Genomic DNA, 6,813 nt, shown 5'->3' with positions numbered 1-6,813 from the left:
ATGACTGCGGGGGTGGGGGTGGGGGTGGTGCGCGCGCAAATGAGAACTGGTTGCTGTCTGGGTGGCTTCCAAGAAAGTCCATGGTGCTTCAGTAACTTCAATAATTAACTGTTTTATATCGCCTGGAAAACCCTGAAATCTCGCGCCACTCGGAGACTGGGGTGGAATGCAACAATACAATGTGCAGCACAGAATAAAAAAAATGCTAGCACAGTTGATCTGATGGCAAACCAATGTGCACCCACTGCAGCTGATCCAAATCTTACCTCCACCGATGCCCATTAAGTTTACCCTGCAATGCCTTTCTCTACCCTGCGGCCTGGACCAATCAATCTGTAAGGAAAGGGTCACACTTCAGACGGACAAAACTGAGCAGGAGGGAGTCAAGCAAGCACTGACCTTAGAGTGACATTGCTGGTTCTAACGCATCACCTGATTTTCAAAAAGACTATTATACACTTGCAAAATCTTCGGACTTCTTTCTCATTTCCTTGCAGCAGCCAATCTCTTTCTCTCTTGCAACAAACCAGTAGCTGCTATCTGCTGCATGACGCCCAATAACACTACTTTGCATAGACAGAAAATATATACCATCCACAGAGACAAAATGTTACATTTCGTTGACTTGCCAGCACCCCCTTATAGAAGGGGTGCCCAGCCTAGATGTCAGGTGCTAGTTGTCTAGTAGTCAGCCAGAATAAACAGTGCTTAAACTGGTGGGTAGAGGAGAAAATTGCACAGTGGCCTTGATTAGTAGGCAATCTAGAGCAGTTTGCTACTAGTCTTCTTTCTTTCTTTCTTTCTTTCTTTCTTTCTTTCTTTCTTTCTTATTGGCGATCACTCATAGCCAAGTAAGATTGTCTTCCATGAACACGGTCTTAACAGTGAGTCCGTAAGTAACTGTAGAGGCCAATTCTGGACCCACATGTCCTTCCACAGTGGGAACATAGTTGATAATGGTGAAGGTTTGCCAAATCTGCCTTCCTCTTAGCACGTTTCTCCAGCTCCTTGAAAGATTCCATCAACAGTGTCTCAAAAAAAATTTACATATCTTCCCGAACTAATGCCAGTGTACAGGAAGAAGCAAAGATCACCAGTGTCGAAGCAATGATTCTTCAACATCAACGTCATTGGACTGGTCATGTTGTTTGGCTGCCTGATTATCATCTTCCAAAGCAACTACTGTATTCCAAACTTTAAAATGGAAAGCATAATGCTAGTGGTCAACAAAATAAGTTTAAAGACTCTCTCAAGGCAATTTTTTAAAAATGTAGGATAAACACCGACAATTGGGGAACACTGGCCTGCGAGTGCTCCAATTGGAGAACAGCCTTTCCCAAAGGTGTAATGGATTTTGAAGACACTCGTAAGACTGGTCCAAAGAGTCAATTCTTTCACACTTAATATACACAGAGCTCCAAAGGACCTCACACAGCCAAGAATAAGGTCATTGTTATGAAAGCAACATAAGAAGAAAAAGCAGCTGCTACTATATGCTCACTGGCATCCAGCTGTGGCCATCTGCATTTACAGTGAGTTAATCTCTGGTGAAAGGTAATTAATAGAAACATAGTAGAACAGACTACTCAGTGAACTCTGCTATTCCAACAAAATGTCTGATTGCCTGATTGCCTTGTTATCTAGTCTGTTGCTCACACTTTTTCAGTTTCTATGTGAACAACTTCATCAATGTGACAAAATCTATAATCTGTTGCATGTAGCTGCACAGTACATTTTCTGAGCAATATCAGGATGAATGGCTGCTACAGACCATATATGTTTTGCCTTGTGACACATTCTGATTAAAACAAGCACAATACCATGATTAGCTATCTGGCTAGATGTGTGAACAAGCCTCAGAAAAACATCAGATTCCCATTACTATCATATCTCCAGCTTCAAATCCTGAGGTTCATACCTTCGTTTGTATTTGCCTGATCTCATTTGAACAACTGAATTCCCCGACTGCATTCATTCATTCATTCATTCATTTCTTCATTTCGCACTTTCCAACCCAAACGCCATTTATTTCATTGAAAAAGATGTGAGTTAAATCTCTCCTATTAAAATCAAAACTGTGGCTGAATGAGTGCCCACACATTTACTACACTGTGCAATGTTGTTGTTTTTAAAACTATTTTAAACGTTTATTTTTTTCTACACTTAGGAAAAGTTGACCCATCATGGGACTCCCATGGCTGCTTACAATAAAATGCTAAAAGCAGTAGAAGCTGACCTTGCTCACCAGGCTCACCTGGTTCGTAGCATTTCAGATTGATATATTTCAATCTGCTCCAGGTCTAATCAATTTTATCTTTGCCATTTGTTATTTATTTTCCATGTAACATAAAATGTAAAGGTAGTTGTGCTGGTGCTTTAGAAACATTCCAATGTCATTAAGGCTTCAACATCAGACAAAAATATTTCCTCCCTCTTCCCTTGTTCTGTTTACTATCTATGAAGAGTTCTGGAGAACTTAAAAGTTCACAACACTGTTCTGTTATATTTTGACTGGCCTAAGAAAGGAATTGGAATTAGTTTGTATATGTTTTAAATATGTATTATTGTTGAGCTCTTTTGTATATATTTTAGATTTCCTTTTATTCTTGTTGTAAGTTGTTTTGAGAATCTGGTTTCAGGGTGTCATAGAAATAGTTCCCATCCTTGATATGTAGGAAATAATTATCCATGTGGATGATGTGCACGTTGAAGTGAGGAAACTGTGACCCTCCACATATTGCTGATCTACAATTCCCATAAACCCTGACCATTGGCCATACTGACTGGGGCTGGTGGGAGTTTGAGGTAAAGAACATCAGGAGGACCAAAGGTTACCCACCTCTGTTTTACATGTTAGGAAAGACATGTAACTTTGAGGCAGAGATGTACAACTACCCAATACATATAGGTTACCCAATAAATATGGTGAGAAAGGACAACGCAAAGGAAAGTGGGAGGTCAGAGAATTTACTTGAAGTGGAAAGGGGGGGAAACAAGCCCAACATCTAAAAGGTTCATCATGCATAAACTGCCTTTCGACAAATGTTAATGCAGCTCTGGGGAATAAATTATAAATAAAGAGGTAAAGGTAAAGGGCCCCTGACTGTTAAGTCAAGTCGCGAACGAATCTGGGGTTGCAGCACTCATCTTGCTTTACTGGCCGAGGGAGCCAACGTTTGTCCACAGACAGTTTTTCCAGGTCATGTGGCCAGCATGACTAAGCTGCTTCTGGCGAACCAGAGCAGCACATGGAAACGCCGTTTACCTTCCCGCTTGGAGAGGTATCTATTTATCTACTTGCACTTTGATGTGCTTTCGAACTGCTATGTTGGCAGGAGCTGGGACTGAACAACGGGAGCTCACCCCGTTGCGGGGATTCAAACCGCCAACCTTCCGATCGGCAAGCCCTAGGCTCAGTGGAAGCATCTCCTTCTGTGGTAAGAGACACGTGATAAATAAGAGAAACGAGCAAAATAAAAATCTGAAGGGCAGGGCAATTAATTCTGATACTTCTGTGTAGTCTTAAATACATACTGTAGTAGTCTTCTATTTAGTCATGTCTTGCACAGAACAACTCCTCCCCTGAGCTATTTCCCATGTGGTGCTTCTGCATATTGGCAATTAACTTGTAAAAATGAAACATTTTACTCATTCTGTAGAAACATACTATCTCAAGCAGTTTTCTACTCATAGCTTAGCTGTGCAATTTATGCAATCAAATGCCCATGTGGCACATTATATAAATTTTGGATTGATTTATATATTCATCTATCTTTTGTACAAAGGAACAGACTACACTGCCACCAATTAATTAAGTGGCTTGGATTTATTCTTGTTTATCTTTGCTTATGTGCTGTTTGTGCATTCATTATTGCTTATGTGCTTCTGGCTTATTTTGGAGAGGAGAAAGCCCTTAAAACTACAGTTGTAAACTGCACTCTCTGAGGCTTACTTCTGAGTAAATTCACTGTTGATTTAATTTTTAGGACAGTAGAAAAGTAGGTGATAGGAATAAACTACTGTGATATGGTTTATCAAGCCAGCCACTCTATATTCTTTCCCATTTCCCCCCCCCTCTGCAGAATGACTACTTTCAGACTACTAACATTCGAAACTCTGAAAACTGTCCCCGTTTTCTATTAAGAGGAGAAGCAGACAGGAATACAGATAGCCAGAGTTCTGCTTGTTTGGAATTCTGGAAGCTTGACTTCTATACAGTACATCTGAACTAGTATTCTCTCCAACATGCAATGTGTCGCTAACATTGGCTCTTTGATTACATTGTAAAAATTATTACCATTAAGTGACTTCTGCTACATTGCAACCATGTTACACTTTGAAATGGTTTCCTGGTCCAAAACAAAAACAACTTCTACTCTAACCAGCTTTTCTATGCTAAATAACCACCTCCTTTGTCACTCAAGCATAGATTTATTATAAAGTATTCTGGGGTTGTGTTTTTAACCTAAATACTGTAATATCCTGGGTATCTATCTGCTTCCCTTCTTAAGAGACAGAGATAGTAGCTAAAGACAGACAGACATTCCTTATCCCCCAGAGAGGTTTCATAGATATATCATTGGCCATGGCACATACATCACTACAATATCTAGTAAACAGAACCTAGCAAACATTTCCCATAATCATGGACTAGGAAATTGTTCTATATGTGCAAAGTTGGTATCATACAGACAAACTTTTTTTAAAAAAAATCTTTAGCTTTACAGCTGTTGGTTTCAGGACAATAATGTTTCAGTGTAGCCAGCTATGCCATGAAGGCCACAGCAAATACCCATGGTGATTGAATATAAGAACCTCTAACATCAGTACACTAGTTGCTGGACTGAGATGCCTATCTGAAATTAATTTTAAAAAAATAAAAAATGAGATGCCTATGTGAATATGAGGCAGCATGGCTGTATGAGGCATGCTCCTCAATACTAGAGATTAAATGTATCTGTCTTAAATCTGTTAAGCATACTCCTCCCAGCCCCCACCTCCGCATTTGATTTCCTCTATTTTATTTTTCTTTCCTCTTTGTATGTTCATTCCTCCTCTCATTTTCTCTCTCTGTTTGTAATTCTCAGCCTAATTATTCCACACATAATCCTCCAACTCGGTGCCCCTCTCCTGCTTTCTAATACACAGCATCTTTTGTTTAATCAAAGCTACTCCATACTCTTTTCCCAAGCTGCAGTTACAATGTGCAGCCTTTTGCCTATTTGGCTACCAACACTATCCTCAAAAGTAAATACAGTGAATTCATTCCCCTTCTTAGTCTTCCTTTCTGTGGCTGAGGATGAGTGCCAAACCCAAGGCTTTGACACTGGAGAGAGAGGTACAAATACTTCCCAAACATGCCAGAGGGCTTGATTATATAATGACACTGCTAGTGCTGTATAGGACACTGCCAGAAAACATGACCCTTCCCAATTTTCCCGTATGAAATCAACCCTAAGAACTGAAGTAACCCTTCATGCCAAATGGTGTTAACACGGCACAACCGCTGCAGTGTTATCCGAACATTTGAAAGCTCTAATCACAAAACAAAATTTGAAACACAACTGAAACCAATAAACCAATTGCAGTCTATATAAAATGCAAAGAAGATTAGAGACAGACAAAAAAAAACTAAACGTGGCCTCCAAAAGCTTAGGAAAAACTGTGAGACTTCACCATTCATTGGAAGCTCATTCATGTTGTAGCCTCCAAGGAGAGAGTGTGCCATAACAGGGGCGGCCCCACTCCAGGTTCCCTTGCAATGGGTCATCCCTGTTGGTAGGAGCACAAGCAGGATTCCCCTGACTTCAGGGCTTGTGCTGGATGATGCCAGAAGAAAACCCTTGTCATTTTTACATCGGTGCTGGCACCTAGAGACATACAGTGCAGATCCTGCAGAATAAGTGTGATGTGACACTGCACAGTGGTGTCAGTTAAGACTCTAGCGGCTACATCCTGCCCTTGTTTTAATTTTTGGATCATCTTCAACGGTTGCCAAACCTAGAGTACATTCCAGTGGTCTATGCAAGAGGTCATCAGAGCATGCGGCACTATGGTAAGGCTGCTTTGATCTCTATATAGCCATTACTGTCAAAAGAGTGATACCTGGAAAGAGGCACTCCGTTTTGACTGTTATGCTTCTGATTTGAGTGCCACACTTCCGTTTTCAGTGTTATGTTGAGGTCTGTCTGTTTCAGCTATTTATTTTGCGTTTTTGTGGCTTTTTTGTTTTGTTTTTGTGACTCTGTGGAACTGTGTGTGATCTGTGGAACAGGAGTGGCATGTTCCACGCCTGCAAGGTTCTCTTTCTCCCTCAGCTTTAAATCTGTAACATCAGAGATTCCTCTGCAAAGTTTCATAGCCTTAAACCCAGCAAATCTGTCCTTGTGAACTGCAAAGTGAAAAAGACCCGGTGGGGATCCAAATGCCTAATCAACAATTTAAAACTACACTTTTACCTCTCATAGCTTGTTTATAAGTGAGGGAAAGGTTTTTCAGTGACAACAAATAAAAGGTGATCCATGGTGAAAACATTTGTTTTACCTTCCTGGGAAAGTGGCAAAGGTCCGAATTTATGACATCTCCCCTGACTCCAGGGAAGACATGCATGAGGTGCTGCAATGTGACATGTATTTATGGCAAAATACATAACATTGCAGTCACATGGAAATGGGTATGGTTGTGACAGCCTTCTGGTGGCCACGAGTTTTTAACAGAAAAAAACAGCACCCTATCACTTTTATGTACTTGACAGAAGCAACTTGACATTAAAAAAACATTAGGAAGAAAGAAACCTTTGTTTCACTCATGTAA

Source organism: Podarcis vaucheri (assembly GCF_965113315.1).
Source record: "Podarcis vaucheri genome assembly, chromosome: 1".
Classification (NCBI taxonomy): domain Eukaryota; kingdom Metazoa; phylum Chordata; class Lepidosauria; order Squamata; family Lacertidae; genus Podarcis; species Podarcis vaucheri.
Note: the sequence above shows the minus strand (reverse complement) of the source record.